Raw genomic sequence first — 27,801 nt, forward strand, 5'->3', positions numbered from 1 at the left:
CCTAAAAGTATACATTATTAGGAGTCACTTTCAAAGTCACTTTCGAGGAGTCAAAGTGGTCACTTTCAAAGTCACCATCTCTCCCGACCCCCGCTCCAGCTAGGGGTTAAACAAAAAAAAAACTTCTCCAAACATGATTACAACCTCCTGAGGGAAGGTATAAACAGCTTCATAGCCCCCTCCCTTCCATAGGAACTGGTACATATGTCCAAACTACACCAAAAAGTTCTATATGACCATTTATATAACTGCATGAAATCAGGAAAACTAAACAGGACAAAATCATCCTTCTCAAGGAAGAGTAAACTTGTCTGGTGAACATCTGCGATAAATAAACTCTATAATAAAAAGAAAAAAATTGCTGTCCAGGATCAAGAGGGAGCAGGTACCTAATTGGAAGTAATCCCTCCTTAGTCTGAACAAGCAAATAAGAGCACTAGTGAAATCCTCCAAAGCAAACTTCGAGTCCAAACTGGCCACATCTACTAAAGACAATCATAAGGCCTTCTTCACATATGTCTGCAATCTCAAGGAAGCACTCAGATCTGCTCAGAACTGGTGGTCAAGGATATAACATGCTACATAGCTCTCAACCTCTTGACACAAAAAATCTTGACAAAGCCAAAAATAATGAGGAGGCAAAGCCTCAAAAATAGGGACATATTTTAAATATTGCTCTTATAAACTTAGAAAGTTTTCTGGAATAAAAGGTCTTGTGTTGCCATGCATTTTCTGAAGGATATTAAGTCTGGAACTCAAATGACTGTCATTATTTAGTGAATTCATTCCTCACTAATTTTCCACCAAAATCCAGAAAATCACAAATGTTATGAGGAACGGACCAAAAATATGAGGCAAAAATCTGGACAGTCTGCAAAAATCTGTACAGTTGAGAGGCATCACATACACAAATTCCATAGATATAGACAACCTGCTGGCAAACAGGTTCAGTGAAAACTTCACCCCTCTGTCCCTCCCATCAATAAATCAGGACATTCCCAGCACCTGCTCCCCCCCCTTATCTCTAGGGAGCAAGTCATCACTGCCTCTCAAATGCAAAAATACAGCCTCCATGGGACCCAATAACATCTCAGGCTGCATCCTACATGAACTCAGGCAGGAACTTGCAGCACCATCTGGCACCCTATTCAACCAAAGCCTGAGTGCCACCTTTGTCCTAGCAGAGTGGAGGACAGTCACTGTCATCCCTTTGCACAAAGGTGGAGCATCCACCAATTCCGGAAATTATAGACCCATCAGCCTAACTAGCCTGATCTGCAAGGCCATGGAATGGATTTTCATGGACCTCATTAACAAGGACATTAGCAACCAAAAAAGACTTGTGCCCACACAGTTTGGTTTTGTCAAGGGGAGGTCATGTCTGTTAAATTTGATTGGATTCTTTGAGACAGTCACCTAAGCCATGGACAATGGCAAGACAGTGCACACCACCCACTTTGACATGGGGAACGCCTTCAATGCTATTCCCCACTCAGGTGTAATAGATAAACTCTCTCAACTAGGCATCAATCCATATGTTATCAAATGGGTAGCAAACAGGCTCAGTGATTGAACTGATCTAGTCAAAACAGGGGAAGCTAACTCATGCAGTAGACCAGTAATGAGAAGTGCACCCCAGGATCGTTCTTGGGATCTCTGTTGTTTGGGATATACTTTTCTGAGGTGCAGGACAAAACTAATGTGCTATGGCTGACCAATTTTGCAGATGACTGCAAGCTGGGCACTGTCATCAATTCCCCTAGTGATGTTGACATCTTCTAAGAGGGTCTCACCCAAACAAATGACTGGTGCCAGAAACATGGCCTCAAACTGAATGCCAAAAAATTATCATCATCTCCTTTGGGAAGAGTGACATCCCCACAAATTATCACATTAATAACAAGGTCCTAAGCATGCAGTCAGTCATGAGGGACTTGGGCACCCAGGTTGATAAAAAACTGACTTTTGGCAACCATATCACCTCCATTGTACAGAAAGCTTTCTACATGGCCCACTTCATTAGTAAAAGTATCTCATCCAGGGACAAGGAGATCATAACATCCCTGTATTCTTCCCCTATAAGAACCATTATTGAGTACAATGCCCCTTTCAGGATGTACCTCACAAAGCACATACAGCAGCTGAAGACACCACAGAGGTTCCCCACTAGTAGATTCCAGGGCCTCAAACATCTACCCTACACAGATAGGCTAAAAGTCCTGTCCCTCTACTCAGTTTCATACAGACTCCTTGTAATGGTGACCTCTGTCTGGCATATAAAGCAATCTCAGACCTCACCTTGATGGGACTGCTGCATATCTACAAGTCTAACTCCACTCGAGTAACCCCAATGCGCAACCTCAACCTGGTCTGTGACATCAATAGGACTTGTTGCCAGGACAGATTTGTGTCCCAGAGACTCCCCCTTCTGTGGAATAGACTCCCTCTCCACATCAACCAGAGTACCTCATTAGCCATTTCTAAGCACAACCTGGATGACTGAATGGAGTACAGAAAATACACCCCTGGGATTCCACCTGTGTCCCTGCTGGACAGGGGCATCGGGTGCTGACTTGTCAGAACATGCGCTAAATTCTTGGCTAGGTTTGTAAGGGCCTCAAGGCCAATAGCTTAGTAACTTCCTATGATCCTATGAACATTGATTCATTTTCTACGTATAAACTGTACCATATTAGGACTTGCTTCTTCTCTTGGGTCCATTCATCTCTCTTTAATATTGCAAATACATGTGGACTTTTTTTCTTTCTCTCTTAATACTTAGTTTTTTTGCTACTTTTCCAAACTCACTCAATGATTTCTTGTCTACACATTGTTTTGCTTTGATTTGGTCAATTAATGACCTTAAATTGGCATTAGTAATGTTTGCCTTTTTTTCTGTGGAAATGATTTTTCTCTTCAGTACTTTTCCCTTGCTCTTGCAGTGTAACCCTTTTCTTGAACTCTGGGTTAGTTGTATAGAAGAAACAGGGAATCATTTGTTTTGTCCTTAAGTGCCCATTTCTGTATTTCCAGGCATCTTGTCTAACTTTTCAATTTTTTTACTTTTTGTGGACTATTATTTTTTTATTGCCACAGTAGGATGTTTGATTGTTAGATCAGGGCCAAGCATAGCAGCAAAATATCTTTCATTCTTGGAGGACTTTGCATTAGTCTTTCTAAGAGCCCTAGCCCTAGTGCCTTTGCAAGGGCTGGGCCTTTTTTATCCTGGGATGGGTACACCCAGCTCTTCCTTTTTTCCTTATTTTTTCCATGATATATATGATAGTCTATCTATATCACAGTTTCACTTTGGTGGGTTTAGTAAACAATGGCCCACCACATGATGGTACCCACTAAGGCTTGGAGATGATTTCACTTCAAAACAAAACCTCCCTTTCCTGTTCTTTTTGTGCTGATTTCATCTCCCCATCCAGACCCAGTGCACTTCAATGTACTCTGCTTGGTTATCTTTCAAATCATATATCTGGATCCTGCTGCAATGAGCCTCATAATGTGTATAGTAACAATAAAGTAATACCTCTCTGCAACAGTAGATGTATGAATAGCAGGATAAATGCCCTGCCTTCCTGACCCCCTCCCTCCCTAGTACTGGGTACATATGAGGCATTCCAGATTAGATTCTCTGCCTTTTATCCGAGTGCCAGGCTAGGCTTCATCTTCCACATAATTCTGAACTGGGTTCAAAAGGTAGTCAGGGAATTATTAATGAATGAATGAATTATATACTTATCTACATGTCTTCTCATAATCTTTTTAAAGTGAGTTGACGTATGTGTTATTCATAGTCACATTTTTATATTTATGTATCAACATTTTTACACAAGCATACATACACTATTGTTGTTTGTTTCTTTTTATGACTCCTTTAATCTATTGCAAAAGCATTTGTTGATAACATTTTCCTTGCCTGCTTTATCTTGGGCAAAGAAAAGAAAATAAGAAAGCATACAGGTTGCTCTGTTTCATAACAGTGCTGCCCTTTAATGCACAAGGGATATCAAGCTACTGAAAACTCTGTGCAAAGACTGATGTCAACGTCTGGCCAAAGTTCAAAATGAACTATATGAATCCTGCAGCAACGATCCTATTAAATGTACATCTGCTGTTGTGCCGAGTCATCACACAGTTGCACTTTGTAAGGCAAACTATGTCAAGGTGAAAAATGAGAATCAAAATCTAAGGCTTAAGGGGAAGTTTTTATATCATTTCCACTGAATTGCAATTACCATAGCACCTACACAGCCATATTACAAATTCTTTATATCTTATTGCACATCTTATTTTAAGTAGTTGTTGTCAATATAATGGAGATAAAACTGATCACCCAATATAAATTGCTGCATACTACATCTACTTCACTTCTTCCGAAACTTTCTTTCGGTAGTCTCTCATTCTCCTTCATGTATTCCCTCTCCCATAGTTTCTTAAGGTCTCCATTTTAACAGCATCCTCATAATGTGCTTCCTCAGTAGTAACAAACTGTGTTCATCATATTCCTTGTCCACCTTCTGTTTTCTTTCCTGATGCATACTTCCACTTCAGTTTCCTCATTTTTCCCCATTAATATGTTCTTCTTTTCCCATCTCAGCACTGCCTTTATCGTCGTTGCTAGTTCTCCCATGTTTGCTTATTTACCTTACTACAGAATGTCATAGTTTAGAGTAAATCATCAGATGTAGTCCTATGCCTCATCCAAGCTTTCCATGGATTTCACCCTCAACATCCTTACATTCTCACACACTAACTTCTTCTTCTTCTTTCAGATTTTCCTAGTTCGGGGTCGCCACAGCGGATCACCCATCTGCTCATGATTGTCAGTGGAGTTTTTACAGTGCTGAGTTGCCAGCCCGGTGCTCAACCTTCCACAGAAGGCACACACATGCATGCACTCATGCCTAGGGCCAATTTAGAGTGTCCAATCCACCTACAGCATGCCTTTGGGATGTGGGAGGAAACTGGAGCACCTGGAAAAAACCCACATGATCACAGGGAGGACATGCAGACTCCGCACAGAATGCACCCCAACTGAGGATCGAGCCAGAGAACCTCTTCCTGTGAGGTGGCAATGCTAAGCGCTGCACCACCATGGCCACCCTATTCTCACACACTAACTACATATATGAATAACTGGTGCCTCACATCCCACATCTCCAATACTTATCATGTTGAAGGAGAGCCTCTTTCTTTAATTTACCTGCTTTGTGCCAACTATGAATTAATCTTTTTTGCAAATCAAATAATGACTTAATGCTTTTTACATCTTTGAGCCTCCTACATATTTATTTCTTTACATTTCTATTCCTCTCACTCTTCTGCCTGTATTCACTCTTCCAACTACTCCCTTAACTTGTTGTTTGATTCATTCCTTAACTCAGCCCATTTTGCCTTTTCTTGCTTTCTGCAGAAGTACCAAAGTATACCATCCAATTCCCCTCTTTTCATGCTCTTTCTACAAAATCATCCTCTTAACTGTTTTTCCTAATCTGCCTGTATTTTAATTACTATCCTTTATCTAAACTGAAATTTATCTCTGACTTACTAGTTTCCTTAATGTAACCTTCCATCTATTTATGGATGTCTTACATTCTCTTAATTGCCTTATTTCTCCCTGACACCCCTTCCAGCAACTTTTTACTAATGCTCTGTTATGGATTATTCCATTATTTGTTGTTTCCTCCTCCCAGCCATGTAAGTATTCTCACCTCATTTTCAAAATAACTTCCTCAGTAACCTGTTCCACCCTATTTACATGGACATCTCAAAGCATTCCATCCCATGTGGCTTCCCATCTCAACCTCTAATCTCTCATTACCACCTTTTCTCACCTCTGCCTTATATTTGCAACAGCTACTGCTAGAAATTGGGGAGCCCAACATCCTTGTTTCTTCTTTCCTCACACACTGTCATATAGTCACTATCCTTGCATTCTGTTTCTTCCAGATATGGTGAGTTAAATAATACCCTCACCCAGTGTCAGACTGCAAGCAGCACTGACATCCTCTAGAACTGTGAACATTAATGCTTGTTTGCAGTTTTATTTACCTAAGTCTGTCCATTAGTTTGTATGACTGCTTCTATTATACACACATACAATGTTATTCTTAAGTTCTTTGCCCCATTGAATCATAAAGGTGGCCATGTCTGTGGCCTCTCCTCTTAAAGAGGCTAATACTGACATTACCTTATGGTATCTTAATCCAGTTTCATTCTCAGTACCACATAGACTCCAGTAGCACTGCTGGTAATTATTTTTCCCCATCCCACAATAGGAACAAACAACCATCTGTAAACAGATTGCAGAATTTTGCATTTTACTCCTTCACTTCTACATCCATTAGGTTTTGCGCACATTCTGGGCTAGAACATCTATGACTAAACTAAATACAGAGGAAATAGAAACCCTTGCCTTACCCCCCAATCCTTTTCATATGTCTTCCTGTAAACAATACCCCGATTGCTGCCACATTTATTTTAGAGTCCTCATAAATAACTCAGTTATATCAACTCTCCTAAAAGTTCATATACCTTAAAATTCTGTGCACAGTATGCCATTCAAGCATATCATATTTCAATACTCCCAAAGCCTACTACTCCTCTACTACCTAACCAGTTCTTATATATATATATATATATATATATATATATATATATATATATATATATATATATATATATATATATATATATATATATATATATATATATATATTTTTTTTTTCTTTTTTGTTAACCACCAACTATTTGTTAATCACATCCCTTTCACAAATCCCACTTGCACTTTCTCTTGTAGCTTTTCCTTTACCATTTTTCCCTTTTAGCATATAGCCTGGCAAATATCTTTGGATCCTCCATATTGTCTAATAATACTGGCCTATAGTTATGTAAGTAATTTACTATTTTATTTTTAGGAGTACCAAAGTTATAACATATACTTCAACTTACAAACATTGAAGCTAGGTACAAAGGCTCTTGAAGAAAAGGTACACTCAGTCAAAAATATGTGCACATAATTAGTTTAAAATCTGAATTCTGAATAGCACGCATAACTCTTCCCACTTCCAATGGGATTGTGGGATGTGATTCAGAAACACGTTTAAAAAGAAATGAAAGTGACAAAAATGACATAAAAATATAAGCATATTGTCAAAGACACATTATAAAATCTGTAGACTTTAATGAATGATACTACAAAAGTCTGCCTCACAAAGTCATTTACTTTCTCTTTTGCAAAAAGAAGATGTAACATATAGGCCCTCTTTTGTTAAATTATTGGTGTTACCAGTATGTTATATTGGTCATATATTCTATTTTCCTGTGTACTAAACAGCTTCAAAATTGTGCATGATTGGAGGAGAGTCAGAAAATTGTGTGAAGGGGTAAATAAAGCCTGAAAATAGGAATATAAATCCAAAATAGGTGCATTATGTGAAATAATAAATCAACATTTTGTGTACTTTTTGCCCCTGCTTCCTGCCAACCATCAGGCCCACTTTTAGTCTATGAGCCCATTTGTTTCCAACCAGGTGAGAGCTGACTGAGGTTGATCATCATCCAGCAGCCTTCAGGAGTGTTTTGAGATGTTTCTATTTTCTCTTCTTATGCAATAATGCACACTAGGCAAGGTGGCTGAGTGGGGGTATGCAATGGGCTAACTGCAGAGGACCCCCCCCAAGCAACTCTGTCCATTCCCTGAAAGCATGAGCAGTAGTTCTGACAGTCTCTGTCAGGGAGAATGCACCCCACTGAGTGCCTTCAAGTATATGCTAACCCCACCCTCACCCTGTGAGATGAGATTTGGCCTTCCCCACCTTCCCCATTCACCCCCTCCCCTCTCCTTGCCTGGCTTATCCAGTGCCAGGTCTGCTAATTAATCTTTGGGTGCCTGGGTCAAAGTCAGGGTCTCATCTTGCTGTGCTGTGGACCCAGCCTTCTCTAATGCAGCATTTCATGGAAACTGATTCTTGACTGTTGTAGTCAGTGTTAATATTTTCTACTTTTCATATACATATCAGGATTATTTTTGAAGGAAGTCAATACCATCTTCTTCTGTTGCAGAGGAGCATATTCTATAACCCTGGGTGTTATGTAATTAATTTTCACATTGTTTCTATTGATGAGATTTATTTTTAGTGCTAACTTTCCTGATTTAGTAGTATTAGCTTCAACAACAGAGTATGCTGGGTATAAATTTTGAAATGGAAATGGATCAGATACTGCCGTACAGACCAGCAAAAGTGCCCCACTTAATAAACTACAAGAAAGAGATAATGATAGTTTATAAAGCTTTTCTGAGTGGTTCAAATTTTTCAACCTTGTGGTTTTTTTCTAGTAAGGAATTATTATATATTTTCAAGTTCATTCATATAGTATGCAAAAAATAAAAAAATAGAAAATTCAACACTGTATATAGCAATGGACAAAATCAGTCATGCACAGTAGATATGCCTATCAGAATTAATGTGGACTTTAGAATACTCTTTTCTGACTGGTCACTAGATCTTAAAAAATGTTGCCATTTTTAACAATTTCAGCATTTATTTTGCGATCATAATTTATGCCCTTTTTACCAAGCCTCATGTTACTATGCTTACCCTAAAATGGAGGTCATTATTAGTACAGCAGATGTATACAGTTTGCAGAGTATCTTGGAGGACATCTGCATTTTTTTGTTACCAAGTGCATAGTAATTAGCATACTCAGTTATCCAAAGTCCATAAAGCGACTTTTGTAAATAGTTCAAAAAGGTATAGTCTGCCTGGCTAAATGTAAACAATGTGATGGGTTTTATGTGGGGGAAAACCCAAATTAAGTTAAATTTATGTATTTAACGTATTTTGGACATCAGGAAACACAATGCAACAATGCTTTGTTCAAACACATTGCAAAGCATCCTGAGCACCATTTTTTATTTTTTGGGTTGGAACAAGTTGTGAGGAAACCTAAGGGTGGACCGTAGGAAGATTTTTTAGAAAAATGAGAATTACATTGGCAGCTTAATTTAAATGCTACTGTTTTACCTGGTGTGAATGATCACAAATCTATTGGGAGTGTTTTGAGACTTAAGTCCTATTGTGTTTAACACTTATTTTAATTTCATTTGTGTTTTACACTTTTTTAATTACATTTCCATTTCTTAGTTGAAACTTTTTTTGGACTTTGTATTTAATTAGAGGGGGATGTTTATGTGACTTTGTGGGTAGGAGATTTAAAGAGTCTTTTGTAGATGTAGTATTGATTTTGAAGATGTCTGTGTATTTTGTCAGATGAAAGCATTTAATCCTGTTTGCGTTTTTTGCAATTTATTAAACCTAATTTTCCTGCACGCCCATGACTACCTTGCCTTCATTGGACCTGGTCCTTATTACTTTTGCTTGTATATTTGTGCCTTGGTTCTTAGTTTTTGTGGAAGTATGTCTTTACCAGCCCATTCTATGGGCTGTGGTGGCCAAAGGAACATTAGTCCGGAGAATTTAGCTGCCAATTTGGGCTTATTGACACAACTGGTGCAACAGTTGAGTCACAAAGTCAATTTCTTGTTTCCTCCCTCAAACCTGGATTGTGATTTTTTCTAACACTCCCAACTGTTTCATTACTGCTGGTCAAAGAGAACCTCATTGTTTCCCGGGTGTGTCCAGTAACCGCAACCATGCTTCAAATCTGTCTGGTGAAAGTTTTAAATTAGTTGATTGGTTTAATGCTTCTTTGGATTTTAGGACTTTGCACTCCCTTAGGCACCTCATGGTCATGTTTGAGGACACCCTTCTAAAATGCCGTTAAGTTACAATTACAGAATAATTATTTCCGAGAATGTCTTAAAGTTGGAAGGGTGTATAAGGGTTTGCTGTCTTGGAAGTTCCCCACAGGACTAGTTCTAGACTCTGCCCTTCATAAGGAACTCATCTGCCTTTTTGATGGCTGTGAGTTCCTTGAATTACTTATGAAGCACAACCAAAAAACAATAGCCGAATTGATTTTGGAAGTTAACCGGATGTATTCTTTAATTACCACGGACCTTCTGTTTGAGCAAAATCAACAATATTACAAGGACATCCTTTCTAAAATTGATAAAGAAATGAATGATATCAAGTGGAGAAAGGAGAGGAAAATGGAGAGGGGCAAAATTGAATATTTTGAGAGACGTGCTTATCCTAAACCCCCTGCTGCTATTCAAAGTAATTTCAACTCAGCTATGTACATTATTTCACATGGTGATGTGAAACAAAAGACTATCATGGATGAAGAGGTTGTCCCTTTAGAATACACCTTTAGAGAGGTTACAGAGTTGATGAGAGTGGCCACAGAATCCACCCCTTCACACAAGCAAGCTCACAACCAACAGAATTGCAGGAAGAAAGGAAGATGGATGCAGGTGTATACAGGAACGGCCGTACTTGGAGGCAGAATTAGATCTCTGCTTGGCTAATAACACTGTCACTTTTTCCAAATGTGGTCCTCAGGACATCCTTAACACCTCAGGTGATTTCAAGCTTTTTAATTTCAATAGTAAATGTTTGGGCAGTGTACATGCGAATTTGGTCAGTAAAAGGCCTTAACTTCATCCCCCCCTGCCATTCACATATAGACAATTTACTTATTGATTTAAAAATGTTCACAAGAAGTTAAACTTCAAGGTTATGTTTAATGAAGGCCACGTTTGTACTGATGTTTTACATCATAGCAGCATTTTCAATCTCCTTCTTTCATTGCCTTCACTTGTTTTTGAAAAATTATATGAGAATGATTTTAGGTATTTATGACAACATCGGTTTCACAATCACAGCACACACAATTTGACTCAAGCAGAGTATACATTATTGAAAAGTTTGGTTTCTGATAAAGATGTGAGTGTGATGAAACCTGATACAGCAACAGAGAGACAATAGAGAGACTTTGGAGTGATTAAGTATCATTTTCTGCATTTTCTTGCTGCCTTTAGCTAATTCCGCCTGAAACACCGATTTTCTAGAGTTTCTGTGATTTAAAAAGCTTGTTTCAGCTACATATTGTACTTATTTTACTGCCTGCACTTTAACAAAGTCATTTTTGTGTTTAAATTACCTGTTTAACTGTTGTAGGCTACACACGCAAGTGTGATAGCCATTTATGTGCATTTAAAGTGTTTTTTTGATTGTATCTGCTTTATTTTCTGAAAAAAAAACAAAAAAGCAAAAAACATATACTTGTTTACCTGCCTTTCTAAGCTAGTATAGTCCAGTTTTCAGGTTAGTGCTGAATTCAGGGCTGTGTTACAGGTTTCTGTGTTTGCCCATACCTTACTTGGGTAGAAGGAAGTTTCTCTGTTCACTGTGAGAGAAGGAGCTTTGAACAGCCTATCTGTCCCTGGAGGAGTGGTTTCAGCCCAGAAATTAGTAGTTTGTTGGCCATTTTGGGCTAATTTCTATCTCTTTCATTTCCCTGCTATAAAACTCACATTTGTGCGGTTTTGCACACTGGGTAGCACTGGTTAGCTAGGGTATAACTATTCCTGGCTCCAACAAGTCTACTCTTCAATTTTTCCCTTGGAACTAGACAAACTTTCAACTTAAGCACTCAAACCATTCCCTTCTCATCCTGACACTTGCTCAAAACTCATAACACGCACTAATAAACACTAGTCCCCCCTATACTGTAGAGAAGGACAAGGCTCTCTATTCGACCTTACCTGCCAATTAGTAAAACAGTTCACTGTACCTATCCAGGCATGTCCAAAGGGCAGTTTCAGGTGTACTCTCTGGTCCAACTGGTGAATCTGGGCATTTTGAGACAATGTTACAATTGGCTCATGTACACAGACAACCCTCTCCTCCTTCCACCAAACACTAATACACACAAGAGATGAAATTATACAGCTAAACCTGGTCCTGATCATCACCAACATGGGTGACTGGTGTTCCACACTGGAGGTCAACTCCTCGCTGGTTAGATCTGACCATAAACTAATCACTCTGGATATCCACATTCCGCCACCACCCCCTGTCAAAGAAACCACCGTGAAAAACTTTTCAAAAGCAAACTTCACATTACTTAAGACTGAGGTGGGAAGTTTCAAAGCCCCTATGCTAAAGGATAATGCTGTCAAAGCTGCAAAATCCTTTACTAATGCAGTCTACGGTTACCTACAAGAATGCATGGATCATGCTATCCGAAACAAAACCAAAACTCACTCCTCCAAGAAAAGGAAACCAGTCTGATGGACCCCTGCCATAAACAAGTTATACAATAGAAGGAGGAAACTAGTACAGAAAAGAGTAAAATCCCAAGAAGGGAAGACATCCCTGATCAGTATCAGCACAAAACTACATTCCCTCATAAAATCATCCAAGGCTAGCTTCAAAAGAAAAATTGCCATGGACTCCAAAGATAACCACAAGGCATTCTTTAGCTATGTCAAGAATCTAAGTGGCAATTCTCAGGTCTGCTCAGAGTTAGTGCAGAATGGCACAAAATACACTGAACCAACTGATATAGCCAACATCCTGGCAGACAGATTCAGTGCAAACTTCACCCCCCTCTCATCCCCAAAAGGGCCCATAACTATATGAGAAGAATGTAGTGCCCTTGAAATTACAGACACTCAGGTTAAAAGGGGGAGGGGGGCTGGCATAATGGTTAAGGTGTTCACCTTACAGACACAAGGTGCAGGGTTTGATCCTCACATGGGGTAATTGGCTAAGCTTAAAATGGCCCACAAGGGCAGTTAGCCTACTACTGATCTATGAATCTATGAACTGGAGGCTAAGCTCTCTCAACCCAAGACTGGACCATGCAGTCAAGAGGAGAAGGGAATTACTTGCATCACAGCACCAGTCTCACATAGACTTATGAAACCAGCAGCGGCAAAGAACACACATAAATACAAGAAACATACTCAGAGGCTCTAAATAAAAATATGCAAAAGCAACAGAGACCTCTAAAGCAGACATCCAAGCATCCTCCACCCCCCCAACACAAATCATGAAACACATACTTCACAAAACCAGTGTGCCACACAATCACAGCCCTTAAGGCAAAATAACATACCCAACACACTAGTAATAGGTGACTCTATAGTCAGGCACACTGACGTCCCACTCACTAGGCTGAACAAGGAGAAGGTTACTGTTAGCTGCCTGTCGAGTGCCAGGATCCGCCACATAACACAAGCACTCAGGTCATTCCAGAACAAGTACAAATATGCCTCTGTCATTGTCCATGTTGGTGTGAATGACCTGAGCCATACCTCCCTGGACTACATGAAAAGAGACATGGAGGAGCTCTCTGATCATGTAGCCCAGGCCAGTATGACCCTGACCCTGAGTAGCATCCTGCCCTCACCAAGAATGATACCACAGTATAGAGAAAAAATATCAAGCTAAGCTTCTGGTGTCATTCAAAGAGGATCCAGTGTCTGTCAGCTTGGGATGACATGCTCGACAAGCCACGCTTCTTCACTAGAGATGACTTGCACCTGTCACCCTTAGACTTTCGAATACTGGCCAAGGCTCTTGCCACCCCCATAGTGCCTTTTTTAGGCAAGGCTCAAAAGACAAACCCACCGCCGTAAATAGCATGAGTAACAAAAAACTGATGGTAATGCCACTCAATGCCAGAAGTCTAAACCTCAAAATGCATGCACTCAAGGCACTCCTCAGTATGGAGAAAATCGATATATGTGCAGTAACAGAAACCTGGTTTAAGGCTCCAGAGAGCACCCCAGCACTACCAGGCTACAACTCATACCATGCATTTTGGCCACAAAACCCGGACCGAAATACAAATGTCGGGGGAGTATCCATATTCATCAAGGATACTCACACCTCCAGGTTAGTGGCGCAGGACGATGCTTCAGAGATCATCCACATGCAACTAACAATGGGCAAAACTGCTTTTCAAATTATAGCTTGCTACAGATCACTCACCATGTCCCAGGACCCCCACTCCACATTCCTGGAAACAATGGGAAACATACAGGTCCTACCAAACACCCTGATATTGGGTGATTTCAATTATTCAAACATTAACTGGGAGAACTACTCAAGTACAAACTCCCTTGCTCAACATTTCCTAGAATTTATAAACTCAAACGCCCTGGATCAACTGGTCAACACCCCCACCAGAGGTGACAACGTGTTGGACCTGGTCATCACCAACATGGGCGACTGGTGTTCCACACCGGAGGTCACCCCCTCGCTGGTTAGATCTGACCATAAACTAATCACTCTGGATATCCACATTCCGCCATCACCCCAGGTCAAGAAACCACCATGAAAAACTTTTCAAAAGCAAACTTCACATTACTTAAGACCGAGGTGGGAAGTTTCAAAGCCCCTATGCTAAAGGATAACGCTGTCCAAGCTGTAAAATCCTTTACTAATGCACTCTATGGTTACCTACAAGAATGCATGGATCATGCTATCCAAGAAAACCAAGACTCACTCCTCCAAGAAAAGGAAACCAGTCTGGTGGACCTCTGCCATAAACAAGCTATACAACAGAAGGAGGAAACTAGTACAGAAAAGAGTAAAATCCCAAGAAGAGAAGACATCCCTGATCAGTATCAGCAAGAAACTACATTCCCTCATAAAATCATCCAAGGCTAGCTTCAAAAGAAAAATTGCCATGGACTCCAAAGATAACCACAAGGCATTCTTTAGCTATGTCAAAAATCTAAGTGGCAATTCTCAGATCTGCTCAGAGTTAGTGCAGAATGGCACAAAATACACTGAACCAACTGATATAGCCAACATCCTGGCAGACAGGTTCAGTGCAAACTTCACCCCCCTATCATCCCCAAAAGGGCCCATAACTATACGAGAAGAATGTAGTGCCCCTGAAATCACAGACACTCAGGTTAAAACAGCCCTCTCCAAACCAAAAACACAGCATCAATGGGACCGGATGGTGTCCCAGGCTGAATCCTACATGAGCTCAAAGATGAACTAACCCCTCACCTAAACACACTGTTTAAATTCAGCCTCTCCACAGGCTACGTGCCCACAGAGTGGCACACAGCAACAGTTACTCCACTCCACAAAGGTGGAGCCACAACGGACCTCAGGAACTATTGCCCTATAAGCCTGACTAGCTTGGTCTGCAAAGCTATGGAGCGCATCGTCATGGATCTCATTAACAGAGACATTGGAAACCTCTAAACACTGGATCTTACCCAGTTCGGCTTTGTTAAGGGCAGATCATGCCTCCTAAACCTGGTGGACTTCTTTGACACAGTTACTAAGGCTATAGATGAGGGAAAGGTGGTCCACACAGCCTACCTACACCTCGCAAAGGCCTTCAACACCATTCCCCACTCAGGTATTATAGACAAGCTCACCAGCCTGAACATAAACCCCTACGTCACGAGATGGGTTGCCAAATGGCTCATGGACAGAACCCACATGGTAATAGTTGCAGGAGCTAGGTCTGACTCTAAACCGGTTACAAGTGACATTCCCCAGGGCTCAGTCCTAGGACCCCTTCTGTTCAGCATATACTTCTCAGAGGTACAGGCAAGCACAGGAGGACTATGGCTGACCAAGTTTGCAGATGACTGCAAACTAGGGGCTATAACTGACTCTCCGGCTGACACAGACATCCTCCAAAAGTGTCTCACTGAGACAGATACCTGGTGACAAAACCATGGCCTCAAGCTAAATGCCAAAAAATGCATAGTCATCCTCTATGGAAAAAACAAAGTACTCACAAACTACGACATAGGTGGTAGCCCCTAAATATGGAAGACATAATAAGGGATCTGGGGACCCAAGTAGATAGTAACCTCTCCTTTGATAATTACATTACCAAAATGGTTAGAAAATTCTTCTATCTGGCCCACCTAATCACAAAAGGGTTTGCATCCAGATCGAAAGAGGTCATTGGGCCCCTCTACACATCACTCATCAGACCCATCATAGAGTACAATTTGAGATGTACCTTACAAGACACCTGCAACAACTGGAAAGACCACAGAAGTACCTCACCAAGAGGATCACTGGGTTCAAACAGATGCCCTATGCAGCTCAACTGAAGAAACTCCAGCTGTACTCTGTTGCATACCGCCTACTCAGAGGTGATCGCTGCCTGACATAGAAGGCCATGTCCAGCCTAGAATTGATGGACATGCTCCACCTAAAGAAAACCATATCCCCTCAAGCCACACAGTCCAGGGATCTAAACCTCACCACAACAATAAATAGGATGTGCTGGAGGGATAGATTCCTGTCCCAGAGACTTCCCATGCTCTGGAACAAGATTCCAATCTACATTAGGCAGAGCTCTTCGCTAACCCTCTTCAAGAGAAACCTTGACAAGTGGATAGGAAACAGAAAGTTTACCCCAGGGATCACTTCATTCGCTCTGCTGGACAGAGGCACAGGGAACTAATCTAAGGGGGGTGGCGAAAGCCGACACATTCTGGCTAGGTTTATAAATGACTTTGGGCAGATAGCCTAGTACCTACCTATGAACCTATGAACCTATTAGTGAGCATGACTACCTCAACCGAATGAGTGAATATGTCTGACAGAGTGGCTTTTTTGATGAGGTCTCTATAAATATGATTCATATAGCATATAAAAAATTGATTACTACTTGAAGGACTTGATAGATCAAGGGCAGATTACACCTGAATTGTTTCATTTTCTTAAGGTGAAATTTCCAGTGGTGCCTTCTTTATTCGGCATTCCAAAGATTCATAAAAGCACCACTGATCCACTAATGAGATCCATAGTCCATGCCAGAGATTTGAAAATTCATCCTCTGGCTAAATACATTGGCTTTAATTTAAAAAAGTGGTTGGAACCTTTTTCTCATTTGTGTCAGATTTCCTGGGATTTCTTGCTCAAACTGAAACAATTAGGTTACTCTGATAGTTATGTGTTTTTTACTGTGAATGTAGTTGAGCTTTTCAGCATTATACTGCATTCCACAGGCTTGGAATGGTTCCAGGATTTTTTACTAGAATCAACTAGCTTGGACAATAATGAAATTAGTATCTTGGTTCTGTCCATGGGACTGGTGCTTAACAACAATTTTGGGTATTTGGGTGGCCAATATTTTCAGCAAACTAAAGGCATTGCAATGGGGGCATCATGTGCCCCTACTTCTGCTAACATTGTGCTTTTTCAATGGGAAAAACACGTTGTGCTGAATAGGTTTCTTTCTGATTCCATTAATCTGTATATGCTTTACTTGGATGGCATATTTCTTGTGTGGGACAAACGCAGTGAATAGATTAAGCCTTTTACTGATTATTTGAATTCCACTATTTTTGAAATTCACTTTTGTTTACATCAAGTTGTGTATTAATTATTTGGACAGATATATTTTCAAAGATGTTAGTAGGTAGTGTATTGTGAGTACTGTGTTTAGAAAACCCACCTATTCTAACAGTTTGTTGCACTATTCTAGCAATCAACCGGAGCATCAAAAAAGAGGCATCATTAAAAGGCAATTTATTAGACTGGCTTGAATGGTGTCAGTGGATGGTTTGTTTGAAGATGAGTGTCTGAAACTAGGAGGCATGTTCATGGCACACAGATATCCTTCTGTCTTAGTTAACAATGTTCACTCTAGTGTTGCACTTGCATAAGTTATTTGCTGGTAGCCCACACGATGGAAAAGACCACACTTTATCCTTTATTACTGAGTTTACTCGAGACCAGTTACATCAGGGATGTGTCGTGCAGAAACTGGTGTGTATTTTCTTTTTTGTTGAAGTAGTTGACAAAGTGGGGGCAAAACCCTTAGTGGTATACTGGAATCATTTAAGAATATGTTGGAAATGGAGAGTCAGATTAGTGGACATATCAGCAACAATAAAACACGGTGCAGTTAAATCTGGGTTCTGCCCCAGTTTAAATTTATTTTGGTGGCTGACCTTGTGACACTTAAACATTTTGTTACTAAACTGGGTTTTCATTGTAATTGTAACATCAAAGGTATCATCCACCTGGCTAAATATCAAAAATGTGATGGGTTTTATGTGGGGAAAACTCAAAGGAAGTTAAAATAATGTATTTCTGAACAACCTGTGGACATCAGGAAACAAAATGCCAAAAATGCTATGTTCAAACAGATTGCAAAGCATCCTAAGAACTGTGTTTTATTTTTTGGGTTGGAACAAGTTGTGAGGAAGCCTAGGGGTGGACTGTTGGAAGATTTTTTAGAAAGAAAATAGAATTACACTGGCAGCTTAAGTTAAATGCCAGTGTTTTTTCTGGTTTGAATGCTCACAAATCTATTGAGAGTGTTTTAAGACTTAAATCCTATTGTGCTTAACACTTATTTTAATTTCATTTTTGTCTTATGCTTTTTAATCACATTTCCATTTCTTAATTGCAACTTTTATTGGGCTTTGGATTTAATTGGAGGGGAATGGTTATGTGACTTTGTGGGTAGGAGATTTAAAGAACTTTTTGTTGATGTAGTATTGATTCTGAAGTAGTCTGTGTATGCTGTCAGATGAAAACGCTTAATCCTGTTTCTTGTTTTTGCAATTCATTAAACATATTTTTCCTGCACACCCGCAGCTACCATGCATTCATTCAACCTACCCAACACCTTTTAGAGCCAGTCAATTACTCCAAAGCTGATAGGACAGGAAGAGCAAATTGGTTTATAGCTTGGACTTTATTCCTATGTGGACATTAGTATTAAGCCTTCAAAAATATGCCTTACTAAGTTTTATTCACATTTGTTCATGTTTTATTGTTGATACTTCATCAGTTCCCAAATATTTATACACTCCTTCTTGCTCATGTTCTTTTATATCACATTCTTGTCACAAACTGATATTTTCTTGGTGCTGCAGTTTTCCTGCTTTAAAGGTTGCTTTTCTACATTTATCAAGGCCAAATTACATTCTTATATCATCTCAAAAAGTTTTGAACACTTGCAGTTGTGCTTTCAGTTCCTCATTTGATGAACTATGCAGTTTAACTCATCTACAAAAAAAAAATGAGAAGTCTTTAGAGTGTGTTGTTTTCTGAGAGCCAAATTGTAGCCATGCCCTAATCTGTTAAGTAGACAGCTTAATGGGTTAACAGTAAGACAAAAGAGCATCAGTGACAGAGAGTCACCCTGGAATATCCCGTTTTTAATTTTTATCCCTGGAATAATAATTTGTCCTTTATTATGGCTTAACTGCGAAGTGGTTTACCACTGTTTCATGGTCACATTAACGTAATCGATCAGTGTATGGTGTATGTTATACATTTTAAGCACTCTTTTACCCATGAATGTGGGATACTGTCAAATGCTTTTTTGTTGTCTATCCATACCATACTTAGATTCTTCCCCCATTTACAGTTCTCCATTATGATTTCATTTAACAACAAATGATCTTTTGCTCCATATGACTTTCTTTTATTACCCTTTTGTTCTATTGCCATGATTGAGTTTTCTTCTAAATGACCATAAACTCTGTCAGCATCAATTTCAGTGTATAGTTTATGTGCTGTTGGAAGACAAGTTAATGGTCTATAATTTTTAGGATAGCTTGCAGGTTCACTCTTTGTTTTCCTGTTGTTAACCAGGCTGGTGTCAATTCAGGGTGTGCATATAAAGATGTCAATACTTTTAGCAAGAATTTAAGAACTACATTTGGGCCTGGGGTTTTCCAATTAGGAGCTTTTCTTAAATTTGTTTCAATCTCTCTGGTCATTATTTCATCTCATGTCATATCCTGTACATTCAAATTTCGTATTCTTTCTTTTACTTCTTCTATCCATTTAACATATTTGTTATGTTCCACAGGATTTCCATAGATGTTGTTGTATCTTTCGGCTTTTCCTGGTTAGGGGTCACCACAGCAGAACTCCGGTCCACTAATGATTGGCAGTAAATTTTTACGTGTCGAGTTGCCAGCTCTGAAGCACAACCTTCAACAAAGGTACACCTATTCATGCATGTCTCCACACAGAAGACGCTTTAGCTGAGAATCGAACAGGACAAAGTCTTATCATGAGACAATAATGATACCGCAGCACCACCACTGCAGTATTTCGCCAAAATGTATCTATTTCTTCTTTTTTGGTGGTGTTTCTATTCCTTTTGCCTTGTTTCCCAATGCTCTATAAAACTTTTTTGAATCATCAATAAATTGCTTATTTTATACATTTCCTTTACATTTATATGCATATTTTCTAAGTTTTACTGCCTGTGCTGATATTTTTGGTTTATTATTTGCAAAGATCCTGATCTGTTCTGATATTCCACATCGCTTTTATCACGTCTATCTTTCGGAGAGCTTGTGTCAATCTCTTTCCTCTTCTATACTCTTCTAACAGTGACACTTCTTCTCTTAATTGCTTTACAATATTCTCTATTCGATACTTCCATGATGGCATTTGATTTCTCCCCTTCCTTTCCCTTATTGCACTATGTTTTTGTGGGAAGACTTTATCTGTTATTAATTTAGCTGCACAGTAATATATCCTATTTACTTCTGCTATATCACATGAATCTCTATGGACAGTCCTAATTCTTGTATTCATTTTTTAATTAATCTTCTACCTTTTTGGGTTTTAATGACTTTCTGTAGTCTATTTCTTTCATTGATTTTAATATGTCTGTCCAACTCTATTAAATCAAGCAACTCTTCTCTTAGATAATTTTCTTCTAAACTAAGGGCACATTCTTTGTTCTCCATTTCCTGCTGGCATTCTATAGCAAGTTCCTGAGCATCTTCCTGTGCCACTTTCTCTTCAGTTTCATCATGTGCCATCTGTTGCTCTTTCATATGGGAACTCACTGGCCTATCACTATCACTCCACAACATTGACTGCATCAGAGTTGCCACAGTTTCCTGTTCCTTCCCTTGCTATGCAACTCCAACTGAACATTTATACGGGTTTCCTCTGGAAGGCTCCAAAGTATCTTCATATGGTAACTGATCAGATGTTTCCCACTCCACTAGTTTCTCCTTAATTTGGGGATCCATTGCTCTGTTCTGCTATGATGTTATCTGAGTTAGATTTTCTACACTAAATCCTTCACTTTGCAAGTAATCTATAACCTCAGTTTATAGTTCTTTAACTTCTCCATTACTAATCCTCTTTTCTGCTTTTTCTCTTTGAGTTCTTATTTTTTGAATTGTAAAATTGTCCATGTCTGAATACCTTTGCTGTATTTTTCTTTAAATAACTTTAGTGCTACTCTTTTTGTATTGAATAGTTTTGCTTTCTCATTTTCATAAATATTGCACTCTTTTTCTTTCCCATGTCCATATTTCTCCTTCAGATGTCTCCTGCTCCTCATGTTTCCCCTTACTTTGGGGACTCGTTACTCTATCATGCTGTGATGTAACTTGTTATACTTTCTACGCTAAATCATTCACTTTAAAAGTATGTCACAACTTCAGCTTCTATTTTTTGAACTTCTATTTTACTAATTTTTGTTCTGTGTTCCCTTTTTATGATCTTATATTTTATTGTGAAAATTTCCATAATTGGATGTCTTTGTCTATATTTCTTTTTGAATATCTTTGGGGCTGTCCTTTTTGTGTTGATTAATTTGACTTTCTCATTTGTATAAATATTGTGCCATATCAGATCTCTCTTTCTTTCCCATGTTCATATTTCTTTTTTATACCTTTCAAAAGTCTCTAGAATTTGTTCTTTATAGTTTTGCACTTCCTCAGTCACTTCTTTTTTCCAAATAGCCCAAGGTTTCTTAGTTTATATAATGTTTTTCAAAAATCTGTTATATTAATGAACACAACCTTTTGTTTGAAGCATCTGACAGTTTTTCTTGTGGAAGTGTTTTTCTTTCCTCTAATTTCTCTCTTAATCTTTTTGTATATCTTCTGTCCTATATTGATCTTTCTCTTTCACTAAAGACTGTAATACTAACCACCAAAATAATGCATCTGAGAAGGCTGTCATCTCTTTATTTAACAAAAATGCATAGTTTATACTCTAGATGCTATTTTTATATTCTCTTCCTGCCACACCAACAAATGCAAAAGAATCTCCACTACAAGTGACATAGACTCATAAGATCACCTTGTGAATAAGATATATGAAACTATACATATTGTGATATGCTTGTAAATGTGTAGACAGTGCTTAAATATTCATGCACTCTTTCAAATGTATGCACACTGTTTAAAATGTCATGCACTCTGTATATAATTGTATACTGTTTGTGCACTGCCATTCTGTATGTAATCTTGATATTTTTTGTAAAAAATCTGAGGAGCTTTTCTCCCTGGACCTCCACTGTAAACAGGTTCAGCTAAAATGCAGTTGAACCTTCCTGGTAAAAAAGGCACAATAAATAAACAGAAAAAAAGATCAGGGCACTAAAAGATTTGAACTGCAAAGAAAAACTGAAGGCTTTATCCATTATTAGTTTCATATAAAATCCCTAGGGAAGATCTATGTCTTGCTTTTATAGGGCTATAAGGGAGTCAGCAGTCCAAGAACTCTTATGCCTCAGCAAAACCCCAAAAAAAAACAGCAGGTCATCATAAACAAGTAAAGGTCACCTGTTTATTGTGTACTTTCATCTCAACTGGTTAAAACTTCATCATGATAATTTAACATCAAAACCACCTGAACTTTAAGTACTAAACACAGTCATTATTTTTACACTTTTGTTTTGAATGGTCTTTAATTAATTAATTAATGTCACTCCAACAAATAAGTAAGACTAAAGGGAGGGATAGATTTGTCATGCAAAGCCTATCCCTTTCCTGGAATAAAGTTCCTCTCCAATTTAAGCAGTGTGATATACTGTCTACCTTTGAAAATGGGCTGTACAACTGGATGGGTATTTATAAACTCAACTGTGGTATAACTGGCCTAGTTTTCCTTGAAATGGCCTTGTGGCTCAGTTAACTTGTAACTCCTGTGGTTAGTGATTTTCAGAAATCCCAAATATGTCCTGCTTCTTTTTGAAATATGTCACCTTAAATCTTCTTTGTCTGCTTCTAGACTTCTTGAACCAACCCACAGTCCTAGAACATGTGCATCATTTCTACATCTTTCCCCTGACATCTCCAGCATCATTGAACTCCTTCTCCATGAGCCTTACTGCCTGAATTGACTTCTGTCAGTATCCTGTAACTTCTATCCATCTTAAGCTAATATTAGAAAACACCTCTCCCCTCTAGGCTTTTGAATAATAGCTAAAACATTGCCCTCCCCAAAGTGCCTTTTTAGGCAATGCCAAACTGAAATGTACTTCTGGCCTAGCAAATCAAAATCAAGGAAATCTAAAGGTGTTACTGCTAAATGCTAGGAGTCTAAACAAAAAAACGCCACTCCCTAGAAGCCCTCTTCACCCTAATGAATGATGACATCCATGCGGTCACTGAGACATGGTTTAAAGCTGTGGAAAACACACTGACAGTGCAAGGTTATAATGCCTTCCACACATTTAGACCAGCTACAAGGACTAAATGTGGAGGTGTCTCAATTTACATTAAAAAAATATATACCTCAAGGCTGGTCAAACAGGACAATGTACTTGAGCTTCTTCATGTTCAAATCACCATAGGCAAAATCCAATAGTACTCTTTGTAAGCTATAGGTCCCCTCTATGACCCAGGAAACCCATACCATGTATTTAAACTTATTGGAAACACTCTCCAGCCAACCCAATACCATATTCTTTGGTGACTTTAATTACCCCACTATTAACTGGGAATCATATATGACACCAATCGTACAGGCACAGAGATTCCTGAATTTTGTAAACACAAACTCTTTGGATCAGATTGTCAGTATACAAACCCGTGGTGCAAACTTACTGGATCTGTTCCTCACTAATATGGGAGAGAGCTGCACTCCTTCTAGTGTAATGTCTACTCTGGTAAGGTCAGACCACAAAATGGTCTCCTTTGAAACAAAAATAAAACTGGAATCCCAGCCAATCCTGGAATATCCAGAAACTACTCTAAGGCTAACTTCCTACTATTAAGTAATAACCTGGCAAAATTTCAAGCCCCCATAAACCCGGGGAACACTGCTGTCTATGTAGAACCTTTCACAGAAACCCTGTACAAGCATGTTAATAGCTGCATAGATGCGGCTATACCCACCAGGAAGAAGTACTGAACTAACACAAAAAAGCCACCCTGGTGGAATCACAACATCAGTAGGCTGTAGAGAAGGAAGAAAATCATAGCAGAAATTAGGAGGTGCAGCACTGAGCAGGATAAAAACACTCTCTTCATACTAAAAAAACAAATCAGAGGACAAATAAAGCCTACCAAAGTCAAATTTGAGGTAAATTTGGCTTCCCAGGCCAATGACAACCACAGTGCATTCTTTAGATATGTCTGCAAACTCAAAGGCAATACACAATTGTGTGTAAACCTCATTGTAAAGGGAGCCACCTATACTGAGCCAGAATATATAGCAAACCTAATGGCTGACATACTGAGCTCTGAGTTTACCCCTCTCTCTCCCTCAACCTTCCCTCAGGAAATACCATCAAATAAAATTCCCCTTGCTATCACTAGGGAACAGGTCCTTAATGCTCTCTCTAAGGCCAAGAACACTACATCAATGGGACCAGACAGTATCCCAACATACCTTTTAAATGGCATGAAACAGATAGGTCCTCTGGAATTGCTATTTAACTGTAGCCTCCAAACAGGTTTTGTTCCTCATGAATGGAGAACAGCAACAGTCATCCCTCTGCACAAAGATGGGCCATCAACAGACCCTGGAAACTATGGCACATAATGTCTCACTAGTCTCATATGCAAAGCCATGGAAATAATTATGATGGAGATGATCAATAATGAGATAAGAAACCCCAAACACTGGACTCAACCCAATTTGGTTTTGTCAAGGGCAGGTCATGCCTACTCAATCTGGTGGACTTCTTTGAGAAGGTCACCAAAGCTATAGATGAGGGCAAAATAGTTCACACTGCCTACCTTGACCTGGCCAAGGCATTTGACATAATACCCCACTTGGGCATTGTTGACAAATTTAAAAGGTTAGGTATAAATACTTATATCACCTGGTGGATAGCCACCTAGCTCACAGAGAGGACCCAGTATGTTAGAAGTGGTGAGTCCACCTCTACAAAGAGGCCAGTCACAAGCAGAGTCCCTCAGGGACTGGCCTTGGGAACACTCTTTTTTGGCATTTATTTTTCTGAAGTCAAAGCCAATGTCAGTGACCTCTGGCTGACTAAATTTGCAGATGATTGCAAATTAGGACCTGTCATTGAATCATCCACTTGCACAAAAGTTCTCCAGGAAGGGCTAATACAGACAAACAACTGGTGTCAGAACCATGGACTAAAACTAAATGCCAAGAAATGCATAATAGCATCCTTCAGGAAGTCATCCACCCCTGGTAATTATCATACTGATAACACATCCATAAGAGTTGATCCAGTAGTCAGGGACTTGGGGACATACATAGACAGTAATACAGTAATCTAGCATTTGACCATCACGTGTCTACAGTAGTGAGGAAATCATTCTATGTTGTGCAACTTATAAACAAAGGTATGGCATCTAGGTCCAAGGAAGTCATTGTTCCTCTGTATTTGGCATTCATCAGACCTATAATTGAGTACAATGCCCCCTTTGGTATGTACCTAACTAGGCATATCCAACAACTGGTACATCCACAGAGGATCCTCACTAAAAGAGTACAGGGTGTAAGTAACATGCCTATGCAGACTGCCTCAAGGCTCTATCCCTGTATTCTGTATCTTACAGGCTGTTGGGTGAATCTATGTCTGGAAGACAAGGCATTATCAGATCCCACTTTGATGGACCCTCTGCATATCCGCAAAACAAACAGCACCAGAATTACCCATTCTAAAGACTTAAACATTGCCTGTGTTATAAATAGGACCTGCTGGAGAGACAGATATGTATACCAGAGACTACACCTTCTCTGGAACAGACTCCTCATCCATGTGAAGCAGAGTTTCTGCCTAACCCAATTCAAGTCTATCTTGGACAATTGGATGGGAACAGGAAATTCATCCTGGTTTGGTACCTATGTCTGTAATGGACACAGACATTCTGTAAATGTTTCATCTCTCAGACCCTTGCTTGCAAATGTTTCACCTCCCAAGTCCCTACTTACACTTATCAAGGGTACCGCAATTTGTCAGACATTTGTGATGCATAACTATGTTTAAAAAGGCCCTTTGTGGTTGTTAGCCTAGTAAATACCTGTGAACCTATGAACCTATCTTTCCTCCATTCCACGCGTCTTTTTTTTCTTTCTTCTTTGATCTTCTCCCTTCTTTTCCTTAATGGCTCACAGATCTGATTGGTCCCTTGCCTCTATAACATCTTCTATTTCCTCCACAATGTCATCATCTCTTCTTCTGCCTTCCTTTCCTGATTGGTCCTTTTTCCTGTTGCCCTCTCTGTTTTTTTTTTTTCCAGGTCTGCCTAAGTACCAAGTAGTTCCACCATTAGGGCCCAGATACTCTGTATTTCTGTATTAACTCCTCCGTTGTTTTAAAATTTTCCCCACCATCCTTTTCCATGGATACTAATTCGTCCTCTTGGTCTATTTTACTTCTCACACAGATTTCTTCATCTTTTTTCTCCCACCTTCTGTTCTTCTAGTTTTTTGACATTCCCTGCTTCCTACTTCATGCATCTGAATTCTTTTAGTGCTGCTACATTCATGCCCTTTAGTAAGCTTCTCCAAATTTCTCTCTCTCTCTCTCTCTCTTATACTCTCTGACGTTTAACCTCCTTCTCTTCTGTTTCTATCAAGTGGATGATGTAACACATCAGTCCATATGCTAGAATATATGGGATCTCCAGTCCTCCTTTTCCTATTCATTCTTATTTTTACCCTGATCAGTCTTTTCCACTTACCTTTATTGACCCAGTTCTCTATGCCTTGTTGCATTTTCTGTAGCCTTTTGTCCCAAGGGTCTATACGTATGTTGCTGAGGAGTTGGAGGATTATTGGCAATATCAACCTTGCTTTATTAATTCTCTCAAACAATATATGTGTCCCTCCAGAGAATCTCCCTTGCATTTTTTTAAATTGCTCTAAGTTTTTCTCTATTGTATCTCTCAATGTGTTCCAATAAAAAAGCATGGGTACTTGGAGAGGTCTGCTTCTTTTATCTCACCTATTCCTCCCTTTACCTTTACCCTCCCTTTTGCAAGTCTTACTGCCACTGTCTTTTGTTTGCTGCATCTTCCTGCCACTTCCAAAAACTCCTTCTATGTCTCTGCTATAGTTCCCATTGCTGCAGCCACATCCTCTGACATTAACATGCACTCATCTGCGTATAACACAAACTGAACTTTAATCTCCTGCTTTTCTTCAGGTATTGCTAAATTGTTTCTGGCTTCTATTGCCAGCTCCTCTGTCACAAGTCTGAACAGGCCCAGGGAGAGCAGGCCCCGTTGTCTACCCCCTCCTCTCTTTCCCTGTCTCCTCAGATACTTTTCCATTTAAGAATATTTCAGTTTCTGGATCATGGTATATGGCCTGTATCAAAAGTATGCTATTTGCTGCTATCTGCCCATGCTGCAGTGTCTTCCATTAGAATGCCCACCTCACCATATCAAAGGCCTTGTACAAGTCAAACAGCACAATATCACCCTTCTTTTCCTGCTTTTTTTCTCCATCTGCATAAATTCCAGCAGGTCTATTTTTTCTGCATTCCTTCCCTTCATGAAGCCATTTTGCCTTGCTTATATTATTATTGGCAATACTTCATCCAATCTTCCTGACAATACCGTTGCCATATTCTCAATATCTACATTAATCAAAGAGAGATAAATCTAGAATTTTCCACTTCATCCCTTTCTCCTTCCCTTTTAGGGACCATGGTTATTCTGTCCCT

Source organism: Protopterus annectens, chromosome 3.part0 (genome assembly GCF_019279795.1).
Source record: "Protopterus annectens isolate FY-2018-M chromosome 3.part0, PAN1.0, whole genome shotgun sequence".
NCBI lineage: Eukaryota > Metazoa > Chordata > Ceratodontiformes > Protopteridae > Protopterus > Protopterus annectens.